Source organism: Apium graveolens, chromosome 7 (assembly GCF_009905375.1).
Source record: "Apium graveolens cultivar Ventura chromosome 7, ASM990537v1, whole genome shotgun sequence".
NCBI classification, from domain to species: Eukaryota; Viridiplantae; Streptophyta; class Magnoliopsida; order Apiales; family Apiaceae; genus Apium; species Apium graveolens.
In genome coordinates, this window is record NC_133653.1 from 220502464 (window position 1) to 220522798 (window position 20335).

Below are 20335 nucleotides of genomic sequence, written 5' to 3' on the forward strand. Positions count from 1 at the left end.
TAGTTTTCTCCTCCAAGGAGAAGCATTTAGATATTGTAGTTGCTCATTACCATCCTCATCATCACTTTCAAAATCCCCCACTAAGACTTTCTTTAATGCATCAGACATTAGCATATGATCAAGTTCTGAAATAACCGCAGAATCAATCAAATCCACTTTTAAGCACTCCTCATCTTCTGTAGGGAATTTCATCGCTTTGAATACATTGAATGTCACATCCTGATCCTGCACCCTCATAGTAAGTTCACCTTTCTGCACGTCTCTCAAGGTACGGCCTGTAGCCAAGGAAGGTCTCCCCAAGATTATGGGAATCTTCTTATCCTCCTCGAAATCCAGAATAACAAAGTCTGCAGGAAAGAAGAGCTTATCCACCTTTACTAGCACATCCTCCACTATGCCTCGTGGGTATGTAATAGAACAATCAGCCAATTGTAGAGACATGTAGGTGGGCTTTGGATCAAGTAAATTTAACTTTTTAAAGATCGACAACGGCATCAGATTGATGCTTGCTCCCAAATCACAGAGGCACTTGTCAAAAGACAACTTGCCAATGGTGCAAGGAATGTTGAAGCTACCTGGATCTTTAAGCTTTGGAGGTAACTTTTGTTGCAGCACAACACTGCATTCTTCCGTTAAAGCAACGGTCATAAGTTCATCCAGTTTCACCTTCCTTGAAAGAATACTCTTCATAAATTTCGCATAACTAGGCATTTGCTCTAGAGCCTCAGCGAAAGGTATATTAATGTGAAGTTTCTTGAACACCTCCAGAAACTTACCGAACTGCTTATCCAGCTTTTGTTGTTGCAATCTCTTAGGGAAAGGTGGTGGAGGATAGAGCTGTTTCTCCCCTGTATTACCCTCAGGCAGAGTGTGTTCAACAGTAGTCTTCCTTAGTTCCGCCGCTTTCTCCTTTTGCTTCGCTTCTTCATCACCAACTTCAGCTTCTCCTCCTTTTGCTTTTTCAGTATCAGCAACTTTTCCAGACCTTAAAGTAATAGCCTTGACTTGCTCTTTAGCTTCCTTCCTTCCTGGCACTTCAGTATCATTGGGAAGTGTGCCAGGTTGACGATTGAGCATTGCATTGGCTATTTGACTGATTTGATTTTCCAAGGTCTTGATAGAAACCGCCTGACTTTTGCACAACAGCTTAAGTTCCTCAAAATCAGCACTAGAGGGTGGAGCTACACCTCCTTGTTGAGGATATGATTGCCTTTGAGCATAATGCTGTAGTTGCTGGAATCCAGGTGGATTGAACTGTTTACTTACGCCTTGCTGATATGGTTGCTGAATAGCATTCTGATTATTACTCCAGCTGAAATTTGGATGATTTCTGTTGTTAGGATGATAAGTAGCTGGTACAAGCTGCTGCGGTCACTGATAATTGTTCACATACTGAATAGATTCATTAACAAGAGAACATTGATCTGTAGCATGAGAACATGCACAAAGCTCACAGACCATAGCTATCTGATTAACTCCATAGGTGGCTAGAGAATCGACCTTCATGGACAGTGCTTGGAGCTGCGCTGTAATAGCTGTAGCTGCATCAACTTCCAAAATACCTGCTACCTTCCCAGGGATCATCCTTTGATTCGGGTTTTGATGCTCATTTGCAGCCATAGTCTCAATAAGATTATAAGCCTCCGTATAGCTTTTGGCCCACAAGGTGCCTCCAGCTGCTGCATCGAGCATGGGCCGAGATTGGGCCCCCAAACCATTATAGAAACCAGTGATCACCATCCAATCAGGCATTCCATGATGTGGACACTTTCTCAACATCTCCTTATAGCACTCCCAAGCTTCGCACATAGATTCTGCAGGTTGCTGCGCAAACTGAGTAAGAGCACTCCTCATAGCCGCAGTCTTCGCCATTGGATAAAACTTCACCAGAAACTTTTGCGCAAGATCTTACCAAGTAGTGATAGACCCAGATGGTTCAGAATGTAACCAGTCCTTAGCTTTATCCCTCAGTGAGAATGGGAAAATCCTCAGCTTGATAGCCTCATTAGTCACACCAATATATTTGAAAGTACTACAGATCTCGACAAAATTCCTTATGTGCATGTTGGGGTCTTCAGTCGCAGCACCTCCGAAAGAAACAGAAATATGTATCATCTGAATAGTGCCCTGCTTGATTTCAAAGTTATTGGCCTCAATAGCCGGGTGCATGATGCTAGACTGAATGTCATCAATTTTAGGCCGAGAAAAGTCCATAAGAGCTGGATCTGCCGGAACTATATGATCACCCATGATTACTGGCTCTTTCTGCTCACTTCCTGAATCCGAATCTTCAAAATCTATCTTCTCCGGAATATCAAGAACTTCGTCTGTCTCCTCAGCCGTATCTAAAGTCCTCTTGCGAGTACGAGAATTAAATACTTGAATTAACAATATTAAAACACTCATGAGATCACAACTTCATTACTACTTCCTTCAATAGTCATTGTTATTACCCTTAGCATGCAACAGTTATGATATTAATCGAACAACACGAAACTGATAAAAACCAACTTTCATTGTACTAATACCATTCTACCAAACATCCACAATTAAGTTAGAAGTTGAATAGGCATCAATTATGTTGAGTCCCTATATGTCTACAGAAATTGACAACATAACGATTTAAGCACAAGTTATTCCTTTTGATTACATAGGGCAAATAAAACGGTTAGAGTTATCCACTAATCATGCATACATATACATAAACCTATGCTAGCATGGCAAGTTCTTAATCTCAAGATCCACCGTCGCTTCACGAGAGATTAACACCATATCTTATATGTTCGTGACGCACATAAGACGAATAAGCACAACCAATACTAGATATCATACAATCATCACACACTAAGGTATTAAACAACTAACTAAAGAATTCCATAGTAAATCCGTTACGACCCCATGATCATAATTAGCCCATGATAGCACTCATCGTCATCATGGATTCATATGAAAACATGATAATAACACAAAAAAATAATAACTAAAACTACTTATATTAAACCAGAGTACGTCACAAGAGTAAATAGGTTCAAAGTAAAGAAAACTAGCATCCAACGTTACAACGAAATAAAGAATCACAAGAAAATATGCTTCCTTTTCGTTGCGGTGTGCTAAAACGGTCTTCTTCCTTATCTCCTCGTTCTTCGATTAATAATATGATCCAACCTTTTTGAAACGTCTCTGAAAACTACTTATATAGGAGTCCCATAAATCCCAGATATCTCAGAAGTTGGAAGTTAAACAGAATCAGGAGTCCAAAATAACAATTCTAATTTTCCGTCCCTGAGCGGCCGCTCAGCATGCGGGCGCTCAGACCCCTTCTGGAAAATGCTCTGTTTTTCTCCCGTTTCTTCGCTGCAATCTGCTCCTATCTTCCCGCTTGCAATGCCAAACACATGCCAAGGGTTATTATTGATGAAATCTCTCCAGAAATGCAATTAATACCCTGAAATGCACAAACACTAGAAAAACGCATCAAATACACAAAATACTTGATTTCAAGATATCAATTCAAGCCATTATAAGACGTTCTAAGTGGTATAAATGCCACTTATCAATAGGCATGTAGCAAATATGATGTCTGTTCTACCAGCCACGTTAAGTAGAGATCCAATCATTCCCCCGTAGCTTGAGATGTCTATACTTATTCTTTTCTTATTTTCATCCAATTTGGTAGCTGTAGACATAAGGGTAGATGCAGGTGAGCAATCCACCATTCCAAATTTCTTCAAAAAAATTTGACATACTTAGTTTGACTGACGAAAATACCATCACTTCTTTGGTAGCTGTAGACATAAGGGTAGATGCAGGTGAGCAATCAACCATTCCAAATTTCTTCAAAAAAATTTTGACATACTTAGTTTGACTGACGAAAATACCATCACTTATTTGGCTAACTTGAAGGCCAAAAAAATAACTCAGTTCTCCCATCATGCTCATCTCATATTCACTTTTCATGAGTTTTGAGAATCTTTGACACAGCTTTTCATTAGAAGAACCAAAAATGATATCATCCACATAGATTTGAACTAAGATAATGTCATCACCATGTTGCTTGTAGAATAGAGTTTTATCAATTGTTCCTCTAGTGAATCCATGCTTGATTAGAAATTCTGATAAAGTGTCATACTATGCTCTTGGTGCTTGCTTCAATCCATCGAGAGCCTTCAATAGTCTGTAAACAAAATTTGAAAATTCTAGATATTCAAAGCCGGGAGGCTATTGCACTTGGACTTCTTCTTTTAGTTCACCATTAAGGAATGCACTTTTCATATCCATTTGATACACCTTCAAATAAGAGTGTGCAGTAAATGCAAGGAAAATTATTATTGCTTCAAGTCTTGCAACTGGAGAAATTTTTTTATGATAATCAATTTCTACTTCTTGTGAGTAGCCTTTTGCAACCAGTTTTACTTTGTTTCTTGTTACAATATCATTTTCATCCATTTTGTTCATGTACACCCATTTTGTTCCAATGATGCTGTTGTTTCTTGGTCCAGTAACAAATTCCCAAACTCTATTTCTTTCAAATTGATTTAGCTCTTCTTGCATAGCAGTTATCCAAACAGGATCAAGTAGAGCTTCTTTAGTTTTCTTAGGCTCAATTTGAGACAGAAAGCATACATGTATGCAATCATTTGTAGTGAAACTTCTAGTCCTCATTCCAGCTTTAGGGTCACTAATTATAATATCTCCTGTGTGACTTCTATCCCATTTTTTGGTGTGATGATTTTGATGACTAGAATTATCCTCATTTTTTTCATTGTTGGCATGACTTGCAAAACTATCATCTTTTTCACCCCTTGAGTTTGTGCCATCAAATTCAGGTGAGCTTCTTTCTTGAGATGAATTCACATTGTCAGAATTTACTGGTTCACTTTGTGATGACTGAGATTTTTGCAATATAATTATATGAATAAAATATAATTCTGAGGTCTATTGTGAATTATATGAATTTATGAGGATAAAATATAAAGTTATATAATTTTGTGGCTTATGTGTAATTTCTGTGAGATAGTAAAAGAGAACGTAAAATATCTCGTTCAGTAAAATGCATAAGCTATATTTTGAAAGCATAATTGAGTCAGTTGTTGTCGGGTCGTCAGATGGAACGTGACCCGTTATGTAAAAGTGGACTGAACAAAATAATTGGATTATATTAAGATATGAAAAATATCAAGTCCTCTGCGTGTTTATGTTGTATGGATTCGTAATTGTCAAAGTTATATTGTTATTTGAATTACCAGGTAATTATTATACGCGCAATCAGTAATTAAAAGGGAAATTATGCGTAAGGATGTATAGATACGAAATGTGGTTGATGTTATTATGTGAATATATGTTATTTGATGGTTACGTGTGTGAATCTGTGATTCACGAGTTTTTAAAAAAGAATTTATTTGGTAAAAATAAGGATTATTTGATCCTTTTATATTTTTATAAAATAATCGGAGTATGATCGAAGTGTGAAATTTATTTTTTATCTCTAGAATAATCCTAGAGACTTTTTCGAAATAAAAATTTGAATTATTTTAAGGTTTGGGTATTTTAAAATAATTTTTCAAAAAGATTTTTATTTTATGGGTTATCTTGCGAAATTCGCATAAATTTAACTGTTCACTCAAATATTATTCTAAAAATATCAAAGAACATATATTTTCATAAACCTTATTTTTAAATGAATTTCAAATTTAAAATGTCTTTTTCCTCTTTATTATCTGATTTACCCATTTGAATTTAGCATTATTTGAAAATCAGATAATAGGATTTTTAAGATAATAATTGTGAAATTACGGGAGTGCCCCTAGGCTTATAAACCCAGCAGGCCACCCCCTTCTTTCTTTTTCTTTCCCTTGCCTTCTCTCTCTTTTTCTCTCGAGCTCGCTCTATTTTGTCTCTCTCTCTCGGTACTCTCATTCTCTCCTCTCTATCTCACTCGATTCTTCTTCGTTTTTGATTCTGAATCCATTCATGTGTTGGTTTTTGCTTCCTCTACGTGTGTATATAGATGCATGTATGTATCTCTGAGTTTTTTCGAAACCCTTATTGGGTTTAATTCGGGTTTTTTCGAACTCATGGTTGAATTTGTTGGTTTGATTGTGATTGTGATGGTAATTGTGTTTGTAATATTATTCAAATGAATTGGCGAGGTTTCGTCCAAGAAAACCCCGATTTGGGGCATCTTCGAGACCTTGCCGCCGGTGATGAGCTCCGACGAGCCGACGGTGGACTATGATGCTCGTTTGAGTCCTATAAACTATATTAAAGCTAAATTATTTTGTGCATGTTAGATTGGTGTGAATTCTCGAAGTATTAGTTTCGAGATTTGATTTTCAAAATATCAAATTATATGTTGAACTTGGTTTTCCGATTTGAGCTTTTGCATGTTAGTTTGAATCATTATGGAGTTAATACGTGATTAGTCGAATGTATTTAAGAATTTAAGAATCGAAATATCATTTTATTGGGTTGATGGATTCGAATTTTTGAAATAACTCGGGTGTAAATATGTGTTTTATGATGTATGAGGTGAATATATGATAAGTTAGATTTGCATGCGTGAGATGTGATTTATATTGTTAAAGCTGGTCACTAAGATTTGTATTCGGTTTAAAGGAAATAAGGATTCGAGTCTCGTATTGTAGTTATGATTCGATATGCTAAGTCGTTAGTTGGTAATCGTATAAAGTTGAATTGCATATTATGTTATAAGTCAGAATGAATAAGTGGTTGATTGATTGGTAAAGGTATAAATAAGAGTGTTGAGATTATAGGAATTGAGTGGATTGTTGTTGTTAAGAAAAGGGATAGCGTATTTACGAATACGTCATGCCCTATTTTTGAAAGAAAGCGTGTGTATATATATAAGGAGAATATATGTAAAGTTTTAATAAGGTTTGGATATAAAAGAAGTTTGTCGGATTATGTGAATACGTGATTACCTGTTATGTGTAAAGTAATGATGAGTTGATGATATAAAGTATATAAAGGTGCTAACCTATTATGTGATATGTGTGGTATAAGTATAATAAGAAAAGAGGATAATAAGATTGGGGTAGAAAGTTAGACGTTCTGAGAAACGTCGGGAATTGATAAAGTTTCTAATTAGGATTCATTTTGTATTGTAGATTCGGAAAGCGAAGGCGTTTGATCTAAGATAGGAAAAGAGGTTTTTGGTGGCAGTAATTCAAATCCCGTGAAAAAGGAAAGCTTTGTGAGGCCCTTTTTATTGTAATTTGATCATAGAGATGTGGTTATCATATGCATTAAAAAAGTAAAGGATCTGTTAATACTTCTGTTAAATCTTGTGATAAACCATGTTATTAGTTCGTTTATTTCAAGTACATTTACTTTATTCCTAATTCTTGTTATCCTTAAAATCCTTTGACCCTACGTAACTTGTTGAATCTTTCTAACTCGATACCTTGAGAACCTAAATTTGAATAATGGTAAACTTATGCCTCATTGATATAATGTTCCTTGACCCTACCTTGATAATAACCTTGATAACACCTATGCTTGATGATGGACCGTTTCCCTAACTTATGTTCCCATTGTTTATAATCGCTTCTCTTTTGAATTCTTAAATTGAATCTAGGAATGACTTTCGACTTGAAATAGTCCAAATGATTTCAAAGGCTGGAAACTGTTAAATAGAATTTAGTTTAAAACTTCTATGTTTTCCAATATAAAGGTTTTCAATGAATTCCTAAAGATTAGATAGAGACGTAAGAGGCTAGTGGGGCTAGTCCAGTCATATAAGAGGCTAACAGGGCTAGTCCAGTATTATAAGGCTGAAATAATGTTATAGGTACCTTAATGACCGGATGGAGGTTAGCACGGGCTGATCACCCATATTATATTAACAGATGGATATTTCAATAAAGGGTTATATATTGTTAAAATGAAAGAAAAAGGATTTAATTGTGCTATAAGAACTAAGCATTTTATCTTTATCTGAAATTTATTTATATTGATCGAACTTTTTAAAGTTATGAGAATCCATTTGAGAACCCTGTCACTTGATCTTCAAAACTGATTACACAGAGCTTGAATCTCAAATACTTTGAAACCCTTATCTTGAGTTCATTTCCTAATTATTGTTGAGATACTGCCACCTAGTTTATTGAGAATAAGAATGCCTCTATTGTCTTGATATTTATAACTGTTTAAATAGTTGCTTGATGAGCCTCTTTTGCTCATTTTTTTATGTTGATCTAACCATGGCAGTTAAGCAAGAAGATGGCCAGACAGCGCACCGCTCATAAGAGTGTTCTTGGTGGTCCTTTCCCTACTATCAGATTTAAGGTGCCAGATCAGGTAGATGTTGTGTGAGAAAGAGACGATAGTTGGTGGGAATTGTAATAGCTTGTTCATATACTCTTGGGTTATTTGGCGATTTCAATTCAGAATTGTATATTTTGGATTTATTTATAATAAGAGTTGTATTTATAATATTCTGGTTGGTAGTTATAATCTTATCTCATACTTTATCCTATTTAGATCCTTATAGCTTTCAGGATTTATTTATTTCTTCTGCTATATTGTATTAGTATTTTAGTGTTGTGGGTCCTCAGTCCTAACCCCGAGTTTAAGGGCATCACAGGTTGGTATCAGAGCTACATGATTTAGTCCCTGAGATAAGTTAGGATTATAAAGGGTGTTACAATAAGTTTGATAGTTGCGAGAGTGTTTGACTCATATAGAGTTGAGTTAAGACTATTATGTATAGTCTGGGTATTGAGTAGGTTGAGAAAGTGATTATTTTAGGGAGTTGAGTGGGTCGGAGATTTTAATTAACCTAATGATGTTTCTTGGTTGTTGTTTTATGTTTTATTTTAGGATCCGAATAGTGGTAGTGATGTTGATTCGAGTCCTCCTGTTATCCCTCTTGGTTCTTCCGAGGATACCCTTCTACCTTCATATGAGGACCCCCTGTATATTAGTTCAGACCCTGAGGAGGATCCATCATAGGATACTGTGACCCCCATGTTTGTTTCTCCTATGATGCCAGTACCTGAATCCCCAACTGTTATGGCATATTTTCCCGCTCCTATGCTTGAGTCCCCAGTTCCTGATCGGGTTCCTGTTGTGCCTGTACATGCCCATATTAGTGATGATCTGGCTCGAAACCGTGATTTTGTGTTTTCTTATATATCTGAGTTGAGAGCCCTGGCAGATAGGATGGCCCGTGAGTCTCGACTACAGATGTTGGTGTCAGAGCCTGAGTGGCATGTTTGTATCGAGATAGTTGAGTAGGTTGCCCGTAGATAGTTGGATGAGGGTCCTTCTTGCAGTGATGCCGATGCTGAGGCCGCAGGGTTCATAAGCTGTTGAGATGGATGCTGTCAGTATTGAGGGAGGTTCTTGACCGCCATGTTTAGTTGTGGATGTGAGTTTCAGATGGGACTTCTGGTAGAGCCTGTAGTATGTTGTTGTTGTTTTCAGCAACAGTTGGCTTGGATACTTGGTCAGATGTTGGGTTTCCCTTATGTTGTGTTATGATCTATCTTAGTATTGGTTGTATCAGTAGAAGTTAGGGGTAGACATGAGGGTATTTTCTAGTTTTTCATCTGCTTAACCCTGCACTGTTATTGTACTTTGATTCCAGACCTTGTTATACTTTGAACTATTTATCTAGATAGCTTTTTTCCTTATTGTGGTTCTTTGAATTTCATAAACTACTTGTATAACATGTTTATCTAGCATTCTTGTTTAATACCTTTGTAATAACCGATCTCTTATCATGTGGGAACCCTAACTGGTGAGCGAATTATGTAGTAATAGGATTGCATACGTAAAAGGGTATAATTTAAAAAGAGTTATAACCCACTATTCTTAAACAATTATTGTAGATATACATGCCATGCTATCATATTGCTAAATAATTGCTTATCAGATTTATAAATATGGCCACTTTACCAAATCACCCTGAAGAAGAAACGCAAACTCAAAACCAAGATAAAAACAATCAGGACCCCACTTTCCTTTGACCAACACCCCTGTGATGAACCAACTTCTTCAAATTTTACAACAACCTTCAACCTCAAGAATCAGAAATTTTAAACACTTCCAATCAGTTCATCCCCCAAAGTTTGTAGGATTGCCCGATCCAATTAAAGCACGGTCTTGGTTAAGAGAAATGGGAAAAACTTTTAAGTTAGAAGAAGTTAAGGATGAAAAGAAGAAGAAATATGTGATTTACAACCTTAAGGATGAGGCTAGCTATTAGTGGGAGTCTACCAAAGCGTTGCAAAAAGAAGAAACTATCTCTTGGAAGAAGTTTACAGAATTATTTCTAGAAAAGTGTTTACCAAGTTATATGCAAGACCAATTGGAGATGAGATTTCTGGATTTGAAGCAAGAGAATATGATTGTAGAAGAATATGAGGTGAAGTTTTCAGAGTTAGCAAGATTTATGCCAAAATACGTGAATACAGGAGCTAAGAAGGCTAAAAGATTTCAACAAGGACTTGAGTCGTGGATTCAGAGTCAAGTGGCTCTTCTCGAGATAAAAATGTATGCAGCTGTGGTACAGAAAGCAATGATTATGGTAGGACAAAGAGAAGCAACTAAAAGAGAAAATGAGAGAAGTAAAAGGAAGTTTGAGAATTCGGATCAAGATCAAGGAAGTTCCAAGTTTAGGGGAAAGTTTGGGAAGAATGTGAGCAATGCAAGTCAGAAATTCCAGAAATTTAAGCCCGAAAATGGAAATCAAAAGAATCACTTTTAGAAAGCTGGGCAAGCCATGAAGGATAATAGACCTCCAATTCAAGATGCAAAGTCTGTGGAAAGAGCCATCTTATAAAGTGTATCAAGCTCAATGTGACTTATTTTAAGTGCAATCAGAAAGGTCATTACTCATCGGAATGTATGAGTGTTGCGGGAAAACCATTGTTGACTTGTTTCAAGTGCGGAAAGGTTGGCCATATGGAAAGAAATTGTAAGGAATCTGTAATAACTCGAATTTTTGAGACTTCGTAAAATGTTTGATGAATAGTAACCCTGACAATCAGGAATTTTTTTATCCCACACTAAGTTGTGCATGTGAAAATTAGTTTCCGAGTCGATAACATGATTATACATACCAAATAAGTGTAAGTAAACGCTACTGGTTTTCGAAGAAAACGAACTTTGAAAAATGACCGTATCTTCGAAACGTCAAGGAATACAAGAATCATGATATAATAACAAATATAAAATCCTACAAATTTAAACCCATGTATAAGGCTTCAAAATGTAAAGGACGAATAAGAAAGGATTTACCCCCGTGAACCGTTCATGAAGGTTTATTACGAAAACAAATAAGCGACCGAGCGAACGCGTAAATGAATAAATAAAATGTATCAAGCCATTCTAACCATGGAAGCTAACTAAGGTAAGAAATTAACCATGGTTAATAACCAAATAGTAGCCCATCTAGAGAACATAATGACCTAGCTAGTAAATAGTGAATGGATAGTAACCAAGGTACTAAGCTAGCAAGGTAGCTTGGAAAATAGCTTGGATAGGAAGATTTTTGCAAGATTTGACAATCCTAGGAGATATATACAAAGAATACATATCATTATTTCACAAGAAGCATCCAAGAAGCCAATCAAAACTCTCTCTTCTCTCTCCAAAAGCCACATTCGGCTATTTTCAAAAATAAGGAGAAATCAAAATCAAAAACTCCACTTCAAGCCATGTCAAAATTCTACAATTAATTCCTAAGCTTCCTACATACTAAAATAAGGTAAGATAATTTTTTAGAGCATTTCATTAAGGTTTGAATGGCGAAATAATTTCATGAAAGTGATGATGAATAGTGTAGAATAATAACTTTTCTTGGTTTCTTGATTTTCATGGATTGATTTAGGGTTCTTAAGCTCACCCAAGCATCCCCAAGATTCCACCATCAAGGAGAACATAGTTCAATCTTTCAATAAAGGTATAAATCCTTGACCAAACTTTATTTAAGGTTTAGGTTTCAAGAAACTTTAATATCTTAGTTGAAAACCTAGTTTTGATGGTTAATATGCTATTATCTTGATTTTTAGTTGGTTAGTATTAAGGTTGATGATTGTTTCCTCAAGAACATGATGTTCTTGAGAGGAGTTAGTGTTGATATGATTATATGATGGTGGTTGGTTCTTGATTTATGATTTAGAGGAAAAACAAAACTCGGATCATAGTCGTAACGTCGTTAAAATGAACAAATCGTAACCTTTAGTTTTCTGCAGAGTTACAGAAAGTATAAACTGTAGTTTATTGAAAAATAAGAATTTATTATTATAGAAAATGTTATGAGGATCGTTTAGGCATGCGAATCACTTAATTTCGATTTACGGATTAAAAGTTACAACCATATTAGTAAAAACTATTTACGCGATTAAAACGGCTACAAATTACGAACTTTGGAAATAGAAATGATCGACTTAAGAATATTCAAAAATCATAAAATTTTTACAGAGAGTAAGAAATAGAGTTTATTAACTTCCATAAAATTTTCAAGTGAAAATATGGATTTTTCAATTTTATAATAATGTCAGAGTTGAGACCGCGCGAATAGAAACCCTTAAGAATCGAGAGGGGAGCCGAGGGACGAAATGAGAACGACATTAACGGACAAAAGGCATTTCGAAACGAAAGAGAATATGAAAAGTACTTGTACTTATTGGAATAATAAGAGTAAAGTGAGTTGCTTGAACGATTAATAAGTATCGCATATGTACAAGTAACGATAAATACGAACGGCATCTAACGAAATGATAATTGTTTACAATTATAGATTTTCGGGCGGACCCTAGAGCACCCTCCACTTCAAAGTACCCAGGCAAGTTTACGAACCCGACTCCATATAATGTTGTGTTGTGGAAAGTTGTTTACTATTTTTGTACGATGCCATGTTTTCCATGTTAATAACGTTTGAGTTACGATATATATATATATATCATTAATATTTTAACGCTACCCTAAAGCATGATGTATAAATCATAAGACCGAGAGTCGGTTGAAGTTATAAAATAAAAACCCGGGAACCATCCCAGTAATGTTTGGACAATCAAAAGTCCTACTTATTTTATTCCAAGAGGCTCGATGTCCACTTGCGAAGTATTAAATACCTCAAATTTGATTTAAAGCGATTTCCAAAGATCGTATTTCCTCAACTATATTTAACTACTCGAACAATGAATAATATTTCGGATATTCATTTAAATAGAAGAAGTATTCTCCAATATTTATTTATTTCAAACTCAATTATTTATATTTATTAAATATTACTTTAGTTATTTAAACATAAATTAGTTGAGGAATATTTTTTCAAATATTCTTTTAAAATATAATTATTCGAGATTTAATTATTTAATAATTATTATTTAATTATTAAATATTTATTAAATGATTTAATATAATTTATAATTCATAAAAACCTATTTTAAAATATTTTTAGAGTTTCAGAAAATCATTCTAATCCTATCGGATCATCAAAAATATTATCTCGACATATATTAAGTATTTTGACTATATTGTCAAAATAAACTCCCCCTTATTTATTTATCTGCTGACAACGGTTAACTCACATTATCTTAGTACTTCCTCCGAAAATTCTCGGAAGTACATATATACATATATGAGATGAGTTGTTTCTATCAACACGCAAAACGCTTGAGGAACTTCGACATAATTCAAGTTCCATTTTTATAATAAGATTCTTTAAAAGGACAAGGAGGGGTAGGATCTAATACTTTGTGTACTGGATGGACTACTGGTGTGCCACGAGTAAACATGTGAAGTATGTGAAAAACCTGGATGTATGGGCCACACATAATATTCCCGAATGCGGCAAGGGTGACAACTAGATGTATGGGTGTCGTCATTCTACTAGTAGAAAAGGTTACAAATTTCTGTTATACGACTGATCATCGTATGCGGTGGCTCCGGTGAATATCCTATATTCTTCTAATTGGAATTGTGATGCAATACCGTAACCCAAGCCTAGGTGCTGGGTTTATCATTAAGGTGTCTGCAGACTAATAAGTCAATAAAATAATTATTTTGAAAGAAGGTGTGTATCACTGAGAAAAACTATTTCAAACAAACATATTTATTGTATATGGAATCAGACATGAATTTCTCAAACAGTCTTTTCATACTGTACATTATTATGCTGGGCATTATAGCTCACACTTATTTTCTTAAATTGACACAATACAACAGCGAATCAAGATGCCTATCATGAAACTCACGACCAGGAAATGGGTAAGAAATGGCCAACTGTTCCGTAGGATGTTTGGTGCAGTTCCTCAGGTAGATAGAATAAGCTAGATTGGTTTTCAGTTGTTTTTAGTCCGGCTTATTTACAAGTATGACTTATGTAAGATAATAATGAAGAAACATATATTTGGTCGTCGGTCTAACCTTAAATAAAGGTTAAACCCGTGGTAAGACTTAATCACTTTTGGGACTGTAATAATTGTCACTTTGTGGATTGATACACTCTAGTAATGAATTATTCGTTTCTAAGACAATAACCTGTAAGTGTGTGTGTGTGTGTGTTGATAAGTGTGGGGCCATAAAGGTGTGAGTATTTATATATTATTTTACGAGATAAGTGTTATGTAGGATTCAAGATGTCGTGGCCTCCTAGATCCCTGACCCCGGATTTTAGGGCGCCACAGAATCTATTCAGAAGGCCAATATTCTTAGGATTGCTGGACCACCACCTCCACCAGCACAATCAGTTCAACCAAGGGCACAAACATTTAACAAGACCGTGAAAGATGCAGTGCAAGATGCGGATGTGGTAGCAGGTAATGTAGTGACTGGGAAATTCGTGACATAATTAAGAGAATAAAGTATAATTTTGTGGTGTAATTATAAATTATGTGATTAAATAAAGGGTTAAACAATTTTTTTGGTTAATTGTCTTTGTTGTATATTAGTAACTAGGAACGTAAAATGACGCGTTCCAGTTTGATGAGTCAGCTTTGGGGATAAGCTGTGTTGTCAGGCTGTTAGGTAGAACGTGACCCGTTTTAAAAGAGATTAAAAGTATTTAAATGTGAACTATATGTTGTTATGTGAAATGGAAGTGTTTAAGTAAGTGTTATATTCCAGTGACGTGTCAGTTGGTATAAAGGATTGTTTGTGAAGCGTAATTGAAACGCTCAGAGTCGGGCCGTCAAGCAAGACGCGAACCTTTACGCGAAAAAGGGAATAATAATAAAAAAAGGGAAATTTTGTGATCTAATATGAGTTGTGATATGTGAATACGTGCTATTTCTTGAAAATATGCTTGATTATGTGCTCTGTTGATTTTTAAATGATTTTAAGGGATTTATTTGATTTAAAATAAGGTTTATTGAACCTTTAAATGTTTTATAAAATTCTTCGAGTATGTTCAAGGTGTGAAATTTATTTTGTTATCTTCAAAATAGTCCTAGAGACTTTATAAAAATAATAGATGGATTTATTTCGTGATCGGTGTATTTTAAAATGATTTTATCGAGTTATAATTCTATTTTGAACGTAATCTTCTAAAATCCGTAATAAATCAACCATTCACTCAAAAATTATTTTGAAAATATGGATGAAAAGCTAATTTCGAGATCTTTATTCTAAAATTATTATTATATGCATTCCCATCTTTTATGAGAGAGTTATTCATTATTTAAATTCATTTTGGAGTTTAGAATAAAAGAGAAAAGAGAATGGAAGTAAGAAAACCTTGTAAATTACTAAAGTACCCCTGCCCTTTTATTATAAAATCCACTCCCCCCTTTCTTTTACTTTTCTTCACCCAACTCTACTCTCTCTCCTCTCACTTTCTCTCATCTCTTTACTCTCTCTCTCTCTCTCTCTCTCTCTCTCTCTCTCTCTCTCTCTCTCAGTCTCAATCTCTCTTTACCTCTCGGTACACCTCTCTTCTTCACTCAAATTTTATGGATTCTTCCATAAAACTTCATCCTTGTTCCATATATGAGCTTTAATTCATATGCATGTGTGTGTTTATGCTTGCATGCAAAGTGTGTGTGTGTTTGGATTCGGTATTGAGCCGAGGCTCGAGTTTTACTTGATCAACTTGAGTTTCTGTTATTATTGTGAGGAAATTGTATTGCATGTAGTTGTGTTGCATTTATTTTAAGAGAAATCGGAGGTTTTAAGGTTGGAAACCCCCGAATGGGGGCACCATCGTGAAACCACCGCCACCGGTGATGAACTCCGGTGTACCGGTGGTGAGTTGCGATGTATTAACTGAACTCTTATATGAATAAACAAGATTTTCTGTAGTTGCATGTTGTGCTTTGCTTGAAACCGAATGGTTCTTGTTTTTTTTAGAATATAAATTAATTTTTGGACTTATAAATGATTGAGTATAAGAATTGTTAGAAAAGTAGAATGATTTATGGTTTATAAACATCAATTGGTACATGCATGTTGTATTTTGATGATTGTAAGTAGTTGTTACTAGAAATTATGATATAGATAGATAATTGGTGGATTAAAGATCAAATTGATGTTTGCATGTGATATTTTTTGGAAATTCGAATAGTATAATTTGAGATTATAAGAAATTAACATGAATTATGTGCTCAAAGTGTAGGGATGACAATCAGGTCAGGTCAGATCGGGTATTGTAGAATCCATATCCAAACTCGAAAATTTTATCCATACCCGAACCCGACCCAAACCCGAAAAATACCCGAAAATGAATACCCAATCCCGATCCATCAGATTTCGGATCGGATTCGGGTATACCCGAAACCCGATTTTTTTTTAAATTGGGTATTCATATCCGAACCCGAAACCCGAACCCGAACCCGAAATCTGAAAATTTGTATAATTATTGATATTGCAAGTGCTTACGATCGAACACGTGACTTGTAGAGAAAGAGTTTTAACGTGTGATCTTCAACCACTCCATCACATCATTAATTGTGTTATTATATGTATAGCTAATATTTAAAAAATCAACTCAATTTATACCCATTTTTTTAGAATTATTTTTAAAAGATATATTGTTAACCTTATAAACCTTATCACTCGTATAAATGATTGAATAATTATATTTCATTAAACTTTATAATTAGTTAATTTTTAACATAAATATAAAAATATATGTTCTAAAAATTATATAATAACATGAATAATGTATATTATAATATAAATATATATATATATATATATATATTATAATATTATAACGTGTAATATATAAAATTCTAATATTATATATATAATTAATATATATATAATAATTCGGGGTTTTTTTGGATTTCGGGTTCAGATAGAGTTTCGGATTTCGGATCGGGTTTCGGATCGGTATACCTAATATCCAAATCCAAATCCAAAAATTTTTGGGTTTAAAAATTAAATCAATATCCAAATCCAAAAAATCGGGTCTAGTAAATCCAAAATTTCGGGTTTCGGATCGGGTATCCGTCGGATCGAATTATTTTGTCATCCCTATCAAAGTGATGCTTCTATGTTTTCATGAGATAAAATGTTGAATAGAAGCTAGATTGGGATAAAATAATGGTTGCATGTAAGATATGGTGTTGTATTTAGTAAGATTAGGATTGAAAAGAATTGTTTGATTTCTCGCTCGTGTTTGTGTTATAGCCGAATGGTTTATAGGTATAAAAGTAATTGATTTGATCTTAAGATTTCACTAAGTGAATTCATGTGAGATTCCTAAGAAATTATTTGGTTTAATTGTTGGTTTTGGTTCGAATTATGTGAAATAAAAGAAAGGATTGATTCATTTTGATATCGGGTTGTGTGACCATTATTATAACTCAAGTATATAGTTCGGGTATAAGGATTATATGCTATGTGTCGTAATTCCATTGCAATATAAGATTCGATGACTAATTGATTTAAAGTATACGAGTATATGGTATAAACATGCTTTATGTATATTATTGCGTATATGTACTCTTAGGGTATTGCGATAAAGGGAAATTGTAAGCGTTTCAGGAACGTCGAATGGGAATCTAATTAGGGTTTTGATTTTTGGATTGTAGATTCGGAGCGTGAGGACATTCAGGCTAGGAAAGGGAAAGGTGTACTAGGTGGCAGTAGTTCAACCTTAGTAAAACAGGAAAGCGAATTCAGGCAAGTAACTTTGCCTACTTGTATAAGTTGTGCATTGAAATGATATTGATGATGCCATGATAAAGTATTGAACTTGTTATTGATTCTTGAACCCTGATATTAATTTTTGTACCATACTGTTATTGGTCCCTCAAAACACCCTGATAGTGTTCTTGTAACGATTTGATTTGATTATTATTTAAACCCTTACTGTTAAACTGTTGATTCATACCCCTATTACCTATTGCTTCCTTTGGATACTTTGAATTCTTGTTAACCTTGTAAGTGTTAGTGTATACTGAAAATATTTATTTGAAGTATGTACATTTATTTCTGGCCAGTTTATTTGAGAATCATTTGAATGTTTACATGTTGTCTAATATTATATATTGTGAACAATCTAGTATCAAATGGGATACTGAATATTAGATTGTTAAATACGGTTATATAATATAATAAGGTTCACAGCACAGGTGGTGTTGGACAATCCACAGGCATGGCTGTAGTATTATTTAGATTAGTTTATATTGACTAATAAATAATACTAGTATACTTTGTGTATATTGAACATGATCAAATTTAGAATTGTTCCCTTAATACTAATTAAGAAGGAGAACTAAGATTCTATGTTATTATTAATGCTTAGGTTCTTAATCCGGAAATAGTAATTGACACGTGTATATTATTTACATGCTTTGATTTATATATGAAATAATTCTTTTGAATTATATCATTATATTTTGGGTGATGGAATTATATACATGGTGTATATTATTTATTGAAGGAATCCATGTCCTGATAATATTCGGGTTAATGATGTCCCCTTGAAAGCTCAAAAAGATTTAATTATGTGAAACCCTGCAGGTGGAATTTATTCTGGCATAATTAAATAAAGGTTGAGTGGATGATCAAGGATAAAAGATATTAATTAAATAAATTATCAGTAATTTATTTAATTAATGGACATATGATATTTTAAACATGGAGAATTTAATAAGCAAATAATATTGGAACCGAATTAATTAAATTACGGTATTAGGAAAGGTAGTGCAAATATTAATTCTTTAGTGGATTGAATTAATATTTAATTACATTGGGCTAGGCTCAAGATGTAATTAGAAGGCCCAACCTAATTATCCATGGTCCCTATTGTAGCCTATATATTCTTATTCTCTTCTTGCTTGGAATTGTGTGAAAACATATTGTAGCCACCAAGGAGCAAGAAGAGAGGATAACTTGAGAAGACGGAGGCCACACTTCGCTCAAGGGAATTTGGGAATACAATAGAAGAGCGTGGAATCAACCATTAACAAGGTAATCCTCTTTTCGTAATCTTTATCGTAAAACGTAGTAACACCCTAAGTCCGTGGTTCCCAACAATTGGTATCAAGAGCCTGGTAATGGGTTCTACATTTTATGATATAATGTCCATGTCGTAATTATATATGCGAGTATATAGTGTTTTGCTTGTATTGGTTTTGATGCAGGTTGTTAATCCACTATTATGGCCATGTATATTTTAATTATGTGTTTGGATCCCACGTGGTTTAATCGTGGTTAATTTTTTTTTTGGTTTCCACGTGGTTTAATCGTGGTTGTAATTTATACGAGGGTTGATCGTGTTAGAATAGATTTTACAAAATTAGTTTTGTATTAGATCTATTTTTTTTTGTAATTGTTCCGGGTATTTTGTAATAGTTATGTGCGATCGGAAATCAATTCCGGTAGTTTTTTGTTCCGCTGTGCGATTACAAGGGGCTGCTGTTGATGTTTGGATCGAACAAAATCAAAACAAAACTCACAGAAAAGTAACAGGCGCGCGTGCACTGCGGCCGCTGCGGCAGCTGGGACAGCTGGGACTGCTGGGGCTGCTGGGGGCGTCGGGGCGCGCTTGGGGCAGATTTTTTTTGAGAGCTGGATTTTTTTTCAAGGGCCATAATAGTGGAAAATTTATTTTAATTTTTTCCATTAAATTTTAATTATTGCTTTAATTTATTGATTATGTGTGTTGTTAATTATGTGTGTAATTCTTTTAAAATTGCATGTTTAACTTAATTAGGACGACATGGACATAAAATTTATTTATTGCTTTAATTAAATGTTATATGTTGCTAAAATTATGTGTGTATTTTGAATGCATGATTAGACATAATTATAACAACATAGGGCCCCATTTAATTTTAAAATTCCTCAATTTTAATAAAAAAATTCTAAGTGGGAGAGGGAATTAATATGAAATTAAATCTCATGGTCTCCA

General features: G+C 34.4%; 1 non-coding gene across 1 annotated transcript; it reads left to right on the forward strand.

Moving 5' to 3' along the window:
* The first annotated feature begins 1750 nt into the window (after nt 1–1750).
* Nucleotides 1751–1857, forward strand: LOC141675437 (small nucleolar RNA R71). The gene has a single exon (XR_012556090.1). It is a non-coding gene; the product is annotated as a small nucleolar RNA R71 (small nucleolar RNA).
* The last annotated feature ends 18478 nt before the right edge of the window (nt 1858–20335 follow it).